We start from the raw sequence: 13,442 nt of genomic DNA on the forward strand, positions 1-13,442 counted from the left end.
GTACAGAAAGCTTCTTTCGATCGGAGAGGGTATCGTTACAATTACTCGAGGGTATTATACCAATACTTCTAAATATAAGAAAGTGTGAGAGAGAGCAAAGATTTTAGACGAGGAATGAATGTCCCGGTTCCAACCTATTTATAGATGATTTTGGAATCGGTCGCATATCGTCGTGGAAATAAACAAAGGCCGCCGTGTAGCGCGACAGCGACAAAAGTTTCTGGATAGTTACACGTCATCGCATATCGTGACAAGGCTTGTCTAAATCCGTCGCGTAGCTATGGGACGGGAGGATATTTAAAAATGTTTATTTTCCACAAAAATACTAAGGCGGCTCTGAAGCGACGATGCGAAATGCAAAGTGCGCCATCAAAGCGCCACATTGCGCCCATACAGTGGCGGATGCACCTCATAAGCAGGGGTAGCGACTTTTCGTCGGCAATGTAATTTTTTCCTTTTGTGTCGGTTTTCGTATTTCGCTACCCCTGAAATTCTTTTACGTTACCCATATTTGTTTAAAAGCCAACCAATTTAAAAGTTCAAATTAAATAAAGTCCAAACAAATTTGTAGCCCAAAGCAAATAAAAAAACTTATCTTTTTTTTTCTTTTGTTTGAACGAGAAACATTAAACAGAAACATACTCAAGCATAAACAAGCTCAACAGAATATCATATTTTAAAAGTTCAAATCAAATAAAGCCCAAGTAAAATTTATAGGCCAAAGCAAATATAAACCATTAACTTTTTTTTCCTTTCACTTAAATGAGAAACATCAAACAGAAACAAACATAATCATCATTTTGAGGTTGAAAATTTTAAAACAGTTTTGGATATTTAAATTCAAGACTTGGAAATAGATTTAGTGAGGTCTTAACTAGTTTGTTAAAAAAATGGCTGGTTTAAATCTTGAGGTTCGTTTTCCAAGTTTAACATATCTAAGATAGTGACATTTTCGGAAATGTATCTGAATGATTTTAGTAATGAAAAAGTATGGTGTATTTTAAGTGATCGTATGACATTTTATCACACTTTAAAGGAAGATTATACATTTTCAAATTTGGGTGAATATGTGGCATTGCTCGTGTAATGGTGGAAACCGTAAAGCTCATTAATTTGTGCAGCGAAAGAGAAACGTTTAATAAAGTAAAATAACATGGTGTAATGACTCAATTTCAAGCTTTAAAAAACCGTATAGGAGAAATTTGCACCTCATGTATCGCGTTTCTATTTTTGTTTCGTTTACATTGTATGAAATACGATAAAAAAAAATTGAACTTTACCCCTGAAATTTATGTCTAGATCCGCCACTGTGCCCATGCCTCTGCGCGTGCGTGTCGGGTGTTTGCACCCCCCGCTAGGACCACTGAGTGTGTCTTATCATACAAGAATACTATCATATGATCTCCCTTTTCTTATAAAGAGCTTACAAGTTTTGTAATCTATCAATTTGGGACAATAACTCACTTTCTTATTTAGACCAAGGTGGAAGCATTCTATTTTCCTTCATCCACCAATGTGGGATGAATATCACTTATTTTATTTTCTCCATTTTTTCTTTTTGATTATATTATGGTTTGTTATACATATGCAGCATCTCCATAACCTAACTCGAAATCATGGGTTCGACAGGTTATATTCGCATGTGCAGCAGAGAGGCGCGAGTAATGGACATCATGGCTCGTCGTTGAGATAACTCCAAACTCAATGGGAAGAGTCAAATGGCGAGACCCATGGTGCTTCTTATCGTCCTTAAGGACAATGACGTTTTCAAGGGCACGATAATTAATACAAACCCATGAGCATGGGTGAAGGATAGGGGGCTTGTTTTTGTTTTCGTTAATGAAAGAAAGGAAAAGAAAGAGAAGGAAAGAGTGAAATATGTGTGTTCCCAAGTTTTTTTTTCCTGAAAAATAAATGAAATGTAACTTAAAAACTTGTGTTTCCAAGTTTCATTTAAAGGGGAAAGAAAAGCAAATAAAGGAAAAATAGGAGGTTTTAAAGCACGAATGCTTTCTTTTCAATTTGAAAAGAACTAGATGGAAAAGAAAGAAAAATGAATTAAATTAAATAGAATGATTGAAAAAGAAAGAAAAGTTTTCCTTTCCTTCTTTTCTTTCATTAACTTAACTTGGAAATGCATCGTGCAATGGAGGAGAGAATCTTTTTTTGCTTTTTTTTTTCTTTTAGTTTTATTATTATTTGTTTTGTTTTGCGTTTCTTTTTGTTTTGTTTTTCTTAGGGTCGTGAGACTGAGTTTTGTGGTTTTGATGGTTGTGCTTTTTTGATAAGTTATTGTGAATGCTTAGTTTTAAAAGATAATTCAATCCAACAATCTATTATTAATTTGTTTGTTATACTTATATAGTTGAGTTATTTTATAAAGGGCAACAAAAATGTTAAATGTGAAAAGCCATAATTAATTGACATATGTCAAGTGAGGGAAAAAAGTATAAAAGTAATAGTACACGTTTTCTCTCTTCACATGTAAGTCACTTGCTAATATCATTTTAAAACATCTATAACTTTTTCATATGATATTAAAAAAAAATTTCACCTTAATAACAAGCGTTTTTTATCTTTATTGTGAGTATGATTTTGTTACATAAAATTAAAACAAAAATTATGTCATTATGTTTTTTTGTTTATCATTGTCTATTTTTTCGTCATTGTGTCTTTCTGTTTGTCATTGTGTATTTCAACTCATGATTGTGTTTTTTTAAATACTAATAACACCGTTGTGTAATAATAATATGTAAATATAATGAAAAATACTAACAAATTACCTAATACGTAAAACACAGTGATAAAATACATATTACACAATAACCTGAAACGTAAAACACAATGATGCATGCATGTAGCACAATGACCTGAAACGCAAGACACAATGATGAATACAAATAAAACAATAATTTGAAACGTAAAACACAATGGAAACTACATATTACACAATGACTTGAACGTAATATACAATGAACATAATACTATTTTTCTCAAATTAAGTGAATGTCACATGCTTGGTTTAAAAAAACGTGAGGCGAACAAAAGTGAAGAGGTCCTCATCCGAGGCGAAAAGCGCAAAAGCAAACGCTTTTTGAACACGAGGCGACCGTATTTTAAAAAATATGTAATTATTTATAAGCAACATATTATAGACAAACCACATCATAATATATATTAAACGTCTGAAACATCATCATATATATATCCCAAAATTCCAAACGTAGTGTAGTATAATTTTTCGAGTACCACATTACTCGCCCAAAATATCAAAGTAGCATAAAAACAAGTTATCGAGTACCTTTACTCATAAGTGTTTCCAAAAGAGCACTATTCAAAAGTGTTTCAAATTTCAAAAGTTTATTGTTAAATGTGAAAAGTCTAGAAATGACTAATTGTAAAGGTTAAGTTGAAAATGGGTTAACTGGTCGCTTTTTGTACATAAAGCCTTCGCCTCCTCGCTTTTTCGCCTCGCACAAAAGCGTTCGCTTTTTTAACAGGCTTCACCTTGGGTAGGCAAAAGCGTTGAGGTGTTCGCCTTAGGTCGCTTCTTGCCTCACATCGCCTCGAGCGCGCTTTTTTAAACCAAGGTCACATGTCAATTTCGAACAAAATACAATAAACGTATTACACAATGACTAAAACACAATGATAAGTAGAAAGACAAATGTTGAGCACAAAGACATAATGACGAACAAAAAAGACACAATGACATAATCTTTACTTTAATTTTTATCTTTAATATGAGTACTAATTGAAAAATACAATGCATAGAAAAACCCAATTAAAAAACACAATGAACAATCAAATAACACAATATAAAAAATCCACTCATTTTTTTTATTTTTATATAATAATATGATATTCATATTAAAGATAAAAAATGATTACAGTGAAATTTAAAAAAAAATGGCGTATGAAAAAGTTATGGACGTTTTAAAATGATATAAAATTGACACGTGTCTTGCATGTGAAGAGAGAAAATCATTATAAGTGGGTTATTACCTTAATGTCATTCTAATCGATTTTTATTTTTAAATTAATCTTAACCATCCAAATCTAAGATCAATGAATTAATTTTTTCTCAACTTTTCCATTTTTATTGCACTTTGTATTTTAATATATCAATATTTTTATATTTACAAGTTTTAAGATTTCTTAAATAACTATATGTATTCTTATATTTTACATCAAACCATCAACTAACTATATTACTATTGGATTTCCAATTATAAATTTACGAGTAATAACTATTAACTAATAACGATGATTTGTTCGTTCTTTTTCTTTTTCAGTTAACAATAAAAGGTTATTCATCTTTACATCCAAAAGTCCAGATTAGCTCATATAATTAAAAACTTTTAACTTGAAAGATAGAATTTACTAACACATACTAATCTATGTTATTACAAGTAATATATTATCTTTGTATCATGTATTCTTGATTGATAACCTTCACACTTTCTCTTTTCCGATATGTTAATTATCTTTTATGCACCATACAAAAACGTGTTATACGACATTTACAGTTCTTAAAATATTTATCGGTTATTCCACATCATATATACACTTCATAACTATGAAAAAGTGTGATTCATTAAAGACTAGAAAACTTATGGCTTTAAAGGACACTTCGTTAAGGTTGGAGGACTATTAAAAAAAACTATTTGACCATGCCAGTCGGTAGATACGTGACATCAAGGGACCACTTATGTTTGTCACAACTTGGTGACATGGCCTTGTTACGGAATCAAAACGGAGTTGAATTCCACTTTATATTTTATTACAATTAAATTAATAAAAGCGGACTTGAAAACGGAATTCAATGTAATTTTACTCAAATAATTTCACTACAAACAACACACTTTAGCCACACAAATCAGCATCCGCCATGTGTGTTGCACGAGTGGTGCATTTTCGTGGAGGGTCCCACCTTGTTGCCGCCCCCTGTACTAGCCGCGTTTTTGGACGGCTTTTTATTTGACCACCATTCTCTCCGAACTCAAGTCAAGTAGACGACTTTGTGATTTTTAAAATAAGATATTTAACAATTTTTTTTGAGTTGTGAACTTGTGATGAGGATTAAATTCTTTAATTCAAACATGATTCATGATTTTGTGTCTTAAAAACATTAATCCTAACTTATACGTTATTTATAAATCTTAAATATATATAAATGAAACCTCTAAAAGATCTCCGATCATTCCCGACCCCCTCTCAAGCTATAAGATTTATTCATTTGTAAATAGAGGTCTCTCATGCGTTTGACCGGAATTCATATGTATGAGTCACCAAACCTAGATAGCCCTTAAATGGGCTGTAAAATCTCACTAAATTAAAATTTAATATCACCAAAGATTTGACATGCAAATCCTATAAAATAGGGTTTGTATATACTAAAAATTAAGATTTAATTGCAAATATGATCCCTATGGTGGAACCCTAAACGAAGATTGCAACCAGTGGTGTAATTTTTGCAGATATGGGCCCTGCTGTGACACTTTTGTTTTAGTTTTGGTCCACCGTCAAGTCACAATGTTAGTTTGTCTGTGAAAAGACACTGATACTTTGCAAATTTGCAATCCTGTGGTTTTTAAATAAATGCAATTTGGACCCTTGTTTTGTTTAACAATTTTCCTCAGAAAATAATAACACCCGGGTCTAGCCACACTAAGGGTATGTTTGGCAAAACTAACCGGTGGCTGTTAGTTGGAGGCTAGTGGCTAGTAGTTGGAAGCTGGTAGTTGTAGCTGCTACCTGTAGTTTTTTTATATATATTTAGGTGTTTGACAGAGTAGTTGGAGCTTTTAATAAAACTAGTTGGGTGCCCGCGCGATGCGGCGGAGTGCGTCCGCCACCTGACATCAACCGCATAATTAGTGTTGGTGCGCGATTCACCTGATAATAGTGCACACATAACCCGAATGTAGACGTGTAATTCGTGCAAAGGCAGTAAGCGTGTCTGGTGGCAAAAATCAAGAAATAAAGCTGAAATATATAGTAATTTCAAATAGATAATTTTTTAAACCAACCTCTTTTGATCTGAAACCCTTTCCGATCTGACACCGTTTTAATCTGAAACATGTTCTGACATGGCGCCTTTCGACTCGAAATCGTACCGATACAAACCGAACTAAATTAACCCTTTTTGTATCGACTCGTTCCGACCCTAATTTGGTCTTACACATGACCCGAGCTCGTCTGACTCGACTTGCTGTCAATCATAACCGGTAATCACGTAGTATACTTATTTTTTAAAGTTAAAGAAGTATAGCAATATCATACTCAAATTAAAGAGAATAAAATACTCTTTTTTATGATGTAATTTGTTTTAAAAAAATTTAACGTGTTAAAAAGTTATGGTCTTTTAAAGAGTCATGGGATAGTTAGTTTTGAATAAGGGTAAAATATGTAACTATTATATAAATTAACAAAAGTTGATGAAAGTTTAAATACCAAACTTGTAAATTCAAATGTAAAAACTTCTAACTTTTTCTCCAAACTTAAAAGCTTGAATATTTTTCAACCAAACAAAGCTTTTTAATGAGTATGAGTTTTTTTTTAAAAGTCCGAATCGAAGCTATAAGGTTCTAAAAGCTCTTTGTTCTAATAGGTATGGATTTCAAATTGTAGGGTTCAAATGGGGAAAATATTGTTGGTGGCGGCCGGTTGTGGCTGTGGTGAAAGATGGGTGGAGATGGTGATGGCTTTAGGTGTCAGCCGTTGCAATTAACTCTTATTATTATTAGTAGTACTACTAGTAGTAGTATAATTAAGGGCCATTTTAGTACCTGTGTTTTGTGTAATTACGCAACTTTAGTACCGTTTTTGAATTTATCGCAAATGGCTACTTCACTTTTCTAAAACTTGCAATTTAGTACTTTTTTTTCTAACTCTGTCTATTTATGTTCGTTAAATTAGGGGTATTTTGGTAACTTTCTTATTTTCTTTATTTTTTTTCTTTTCTTTTAATCAAATTCCCCCTTCTAATATCTAACTCTAAAATCCCTAACACAAAGATCTCCCACATCTTGTCATCATTGATCATCAACGTGAAAAACTTGATATATAAAATCAAAGAAGCAACATCATCTTCAATCCCTTTTCATCATATTCATAAAATCCTAAACTATCAGCCATGTTTTTTCAATCTTAATCGAAAGGCTGAATTTTAACCGGGTGAACCCACCACATTCTACCACACAATTTCCACCACCATAGATCTCAACAAACCAAAAATTTCAACCTTAGACTTGCAGAAAATTAAACATAAAATTGATGCTAATAAATAACAACTAGGAATGAAAAATCTTGAGTGAAGCAGGAATCAGTTCAAATTGATGAAAAAGAGACGGAAAGCATATTTGACAAAAGGTGTACGATTTCACGGTTGCCGGAACCATCAGAGCTCACATGCAATCTAGTCGACCAAGGTTTTTTGACCATAAAAGGGTATTTAACAACCGTGAAATACTAACTCCAAACAAATAAAATTGATGCTAATCGACGAAACTTGCCTCCAATCTGGTCTGTTTTGACCCGTTGAGTAGGTGGCGACAGGTGATGGAAACCCTAACCCCAAACCCATAGAAAATCCCTAATCTTGAACCCTATTCACATCTCGCTGCTACTGAGCGCCTCAACTGCTTGACATTGAAAACCCAATCTACAATCCATCCATGCGTTTCGATTTGGCGAATTCAAACTACCGGGTGCCATCCCTGCGTCTATCCAGCATCATGCAGCAAAGAGAGAAAGAGAGAGAGAGAGAGAGAGAGTGTGTGTGTGTGTGTGTGCGGTGGATGGTGGTGGTCTGCTGGCGCTGGCGGTTCTAGTGGTGGATGATGGTAGGGAATGCACTTTTTTGTTTGGAACAGGGTAAGGGAAAAGGGGGATGAAGATATATGTTTTCTATAAAATGGGGGGATTTGGTTAAAAGAAAAAAAAATAAAGAAAATAAGAAAGTTACCAAAATACCCCTGATTTAACGGACATAAATAGACGGAGTTGGAAAAAAGTTTTAAAATTGCAAGTGTTACAAAAGTGAAGTAGCCATTTGCAATAAATTCAAAAACAGTACTAAAGTTGCGTAATTGCATAAACCACATGTACCAAAATGGCACTTAACTCTTATTATTATGATGATGTGTGAAATGACGAATTTGGCCTTCAGTTTAACATAATTCATTAACAGAGATTTAACGAAAAACCAAAGCTGAAACAAAAGTGCCACCACAGGGCCCATATCTATAAAAATAGCACCACGGGGTTGCAATCTGCGTTTGGGGTTCAGCTACAGGGACCATATTGCAATTAACTCAAACATTAATTTCAGATTACAAAAAAAGATATTATTTTTAATTAAGAACCAATTTTATAGTAAAAAAAATAAACGGGTTTATGGGTCTCACCAAACCCGGATAACTTTTAAACGGATTATAACATCTCATTTATTTGTGAAACCCTTTTATCATCAAACTCTAATTTAATTTCTCAATATGGATTTAGTTACATTAACGATTCTTTTTTCTTTTAAGTTTAACTTAAATGAAAAGTTTTACAAACTAATATCCAAATTATAACAAATGAACATAAATGAACAAATATAAAAATTAAGTAGATAATTCATTCAAAATGAACATAACCTAACATAAATGAATCAATATATGTTCAAGTTTAAAGTAAAATGCCAAAATCGTCCCTATGGTTTGTTCAATTATGCGATTTTCGTCCAAATAGTTTCTTTTTTGCAACTGAACCCTTGAGGTTTTCCATTTGTTGCCAATTTCGTCCAAATTATTAACTCTGTTAGTTTTTTAACGTTAAGTCAAGGGTATTTTGGTATTTGTTGTTTACTTATTATTTTATCCAATTACAACGTAAAATAAACATTATATCTGCTCACCATCTCAAATATCTACTGCTACAATTTTGGTCACTTTGGCGGTGGTCGGAAACGAGCAAGAACACGACTCCATCTACTCTATCTCTGGTATATGTTTACTAACGAAATCAAATAAACTACAAAGTTGAAAATCATAAAAAATATGGTGGGATTTGACCGGAGATTAAAACGAAGATAGCGACATCGGAGATGGATCAAACGTACCTTGCAAACTAAATATAGCAACTGATGAAAGAAATCAATAAAACCCCTAAATATATGTTCCATAACTAAAACCCTAGATTTAAACCAGAGATAATCTTGCCGATTGAGGCAAGGGAACTGTGATTGAGGGTCACCGGAGATGCAGATATGGCCGACAACCACCACCTCCATCTCTCTTGCTCTCCACCACTAGTTGAAACCTAGATTTACAAGTTTCCGGCTGTTGCACTTAATCCTCTCCGATTTTTTCGTTCGAAACCTAGCGTTAAGTGGATGCTTCGGTGGACAATCGAGGGGGAGGGGGTCAGTTAATCCTCTCCGGTTGTTTGGCGACGAAGGTTGTCGGGTGGTGTTGGACTGTTGGTGGTAGATGGGTGTTCAATGATGGTGATGCATCTAATACATTAAGTATAATATTAATTATATATATTAAAAGTTGATTATTGACTTAAAAATTATAAAATAAACAAATATGATAAAGATACAAACTATCTCTGATTTAACATGAAAAACTAATGAAGTTAACATTTTGGATGATATTGGCAACTAATGAAAAACCTCAAGGGTTCATTTGCAAAAAAGAAACTATTTGGACGAAAATCGCATAATTAAACAAACCACATGGACGATTTTGACACTTTACTCTCAAGTATATCATTAACTTCTTAAAATCCAAAAATATGCATTAACAATACTACAAACGAAAATTTCTTTTTTGGCTTTACAAGAAACTCAGTTTGGGGATTGGGGGTGTATTAAAACTGTGACTTATGAATTTTATGTCTCTAAATATTAGGGGTGGGTGGGTGGGGGGGGGGGACCCGACCAAAGCAAGGTGGGTTAGGAGATTGTTGACCAGCTACAAAATTTCTTTTTGGCCTTTACAAGAAACTCAGTTTAGGGATGGGAAGAAGATTCGAGTGTCGTCTTTTTGGGATTCTTCCGATTTTGACTCGGAATTTTTCAATTCTGAAGGCAGAGCTGGGGGCATCCTGAGTGTTTGAAACAGAAATCTTTTATTCTAAATGTTTGGTTATATACAATAGTTTTTTTCTTGATTGTTGAAAGGAGATTAAAAGGATGTCAAGAGGAGGTTTTTATTGTTAATATTTATGGCCCTTGTAACGTTGCGTCTAGAAAAAAAGGTGTGGGATGAGCTGTTATCTTTAAAAGCGGATAAGGCAAGTATTTAGGTTTTGTTGGGGGACTTTAACGCGGTTTGTTTCCCAGAGGAAAGACAGAACTCAGGTTTCGACCCATCTTGTGCTCGAGCATTAAATGACTTTATTCAGTGGCAGATCTATTTGAATTCTCAATGAATGGTCAGAATTTTACTTTTTGCAAAAGTAAAAGGCGAAAATTTAGCAAAATTGACAGATTGTTGGTTAATCAAGAGTTTGTGGAAAAGTGGTCGGATTCATCCTTTTCGGCTCTCCCCCGTTACTTATCCGACCACTCACCAATTAATTTGATATATGATCCTTTAGATTATGGTCCATGTCCGTTTAGTTTGTTTAATTCTTGGATTGATAACCAAGATTTTGAGGAGGTGGTTGTTCAAGCATGTTCGCCCTTTGAAAATGAAGATAGCCACGGATGTCTTGTTGACTAAAAAATTCAAATTATAAAGTTAGGTTAAAGAGTGGGCGTGAGAAAAAAATATCAAGGATAACGAAAAGTATGAGGCTGCTCTTAAAGAGCGTACGGATATGGAGACTATTATGAACGCAAGAGTTTCCAAGAGGAGGAGGAATTGACAAGAATTGAATGTTTAAAAGAAATATCAATTATAGAGGAGCAAAAAACAAAGGATGTTCAACAAAAAGCTAGAGTAAGGTGGGAATCTTATGGTGATGATAACTCCGCTTTGTTTCACAGAGTGATTAAACACAAGAATGTTCCCATAAAAAGCCACAGGCTGGTTATAAATGGGCGATGGTGTTCAATACCAAACAAGGTGAAGAAGGAAGTTTTGAGTCACTTTAGGTCCCGATTCTGTGAACCGTTGAATTCGCGATCCAAGATAAATGGTGACATGTTTAAACGTTTATCTTCAGAGGAAGCTAATTTTCTTGTAAGCTCTTTTTCAAACAGTGAAATTAAGGAGGCCGTGTGGGATAACAAAGCGCTGGGGCCGGATGGTTTAAATTTTAAATTTTTTAAAAAGATTTTGGCATTTATTTGAGGAAGATTTTGGGGAGTTGCTGGCATCTTTCTACGATTCGGATGAATTGGATCAGAGATGTTGTTCTTCATTTATAGCTTTGGAATATGTCCACTTGGACTTTTCTTAGTCTTATTGCTGATATTTTCTTACTTCTAGATTTGCTAAAAGAATCACTTTAACAATTTGTGCTATCACTTCTTAACATAAATCTTAAAGATAAGATTAATATTTCGAAGAAATAAAACATATCTTTTATTAAATTACTATCGTCTATCTCTTCCAGTGAATGATAAATTCCTTGTCCTTGTTATCCTTTGCCAATCTCTTTCTCTTTTTGCCCTTCTTTTAGTATTCATTTCTTTCTAAAGTATCACTTCTGCTAACTTGATAACATTGATTTTAGAATGAACTGAATCATCTTCAATGTTATATACTCCTCTTATATTTAGTTGTTCGCCTTGAGTATGATCAAAACAAGCATCTTGAATTGCTTTACAGATACGGATATTACTGGAAAAGGTAGGCTATTTCCTTTAGGTGCAAAATGCGGATTTGCCACATAAGCTTGTATTTCTTCATTTTGTTTGTCATTTGTATAGATTTTGTCAACCAGTTGGGGCTCTTCCCATTTTTCATTTTCCTATTCAGAGATTGTTAGTATGGAACTATGGTATAGTGGAGAGTAAGGAGATTAATTCTCATCTTTCTTCTTCTCTTCTTCTGGTTCAGATAGAAAGCTAGTTGACAATTAAGAATAGTATTCTTTCAGAGGTATGGTAACCCTCAATTTCAGTTTATAGCATGGTCTTGCTGTTACATGTGGATTTTGATAATTAGGCGGTGGCGACCCGAAGTGCCACTTACCTTAATCAAAATGGCAATTCATCCAACTGGATAAATCAGTATTACGTTCCTGTTTGCTCTGGACTTCCATTTCCTCGGAAGGCTGGTAAGTTAGAATTTCGGACGGATAATACTGCAGAATGCTCTCAGTAGTATTGCTTAGATATTTCTATTGGCATTTGTGGTCTATCAAGAATATACATCAGTTGAGTTCTGTAAATCAAATAAGGATCGGTCAGATCTATTGGATTCATTGGATCAGTCACTCCTATCAGATTTATCGGATCAGTCAGATTCATCGGATTAGATCGGTCAGATTTATCAGATTAGCCAGAATTATCAAATCAGTCAGATTTATCAGATCAATTCAAAATTTTCAGATTTATTAGTTCAATCGGTTGCTTGGGACCGAAATAACGATTACTGTTTGGCCATATCAGATGGCTCATATTCTGGTGCAGATTTAAAGCGTTTTGCTACTAGGCGTCTTTTGCCCATAGTAGTTGACGTAGGCTGTCGCGGTCTACTCAAACAACTGATTTTTATTAACTTAAATACATATACTAGTACGAGTAAGTAAGGCCGTCTCCACAGGAACTCAAGGAAAGTTCTAATTTACTATTTTATAAGTTTAACTAAATTAATTAATTAACTATGGCAGACAGACGATGTCAAACAGTTTTTGGAAAAGATTAATTAAAACCAATTGATTACTTTTAAGAATTTGTAACTAATATTAATTAAAAGGTATTCATTCTAGGTTCGGGTAATGTGATATTCAACTTAATTCCAGATTCACTTATCTTGATTGCGCAGTAATTACTAGACCTAGTAGTTTGATTGCGATGACAAACGATACCCTAACCGAATTATTTACACGATTGAACTCGATCGACCCAATTACCAATTTATGTTTTATGAAAACTAATTAAGTGACAATAGTTGATGATTATTAGTCCAATGACACAAGAGTCTAACCCTAAGTGTTGATGAACAAAACCGAACAAGTGATGTTCTAATCAATAATCGCAAACACAAATTGTTTAAACAACCAAGCAATAATTAAGCAAGACTAAATCATAAAACTCAATCAAGCTATTAATCTTTAAGTATAATGAATCTGGTCTTAAGAAGAATTACACAAAACCTTAACCTAGAATGAACACAAACGTTTAGCCAAGCATCGACATATCGTTAAAATAACTTATCTTATTATAGATGCAAACCCGAGACAAACCAAAAGCTTCGGGATGGTCAAAAGTCGCCCTATGATGCCTCTTTAGCTTCGGGAATAAATGGTATGACGAATGTGGGTTTATATAA

The sequence above is a fragment of the Bidens hawaiensis genome, unplaced genomic scaffold (assembly GCF_021521415.1).
Source record: "Bidens hawaiensis isolate Kalapana, Puna unplaced genomic scaffold, B.hawaiensis_p1.1 tig00002572_1, whole genome shotgun sequence".
Taxonomy (NCBI): Eukaryota; Viridiplantae; Streptophyta; class Magnoliopsida; order Asterales; family Asteraceae; genus Bidens; species Bidens hawaiensis.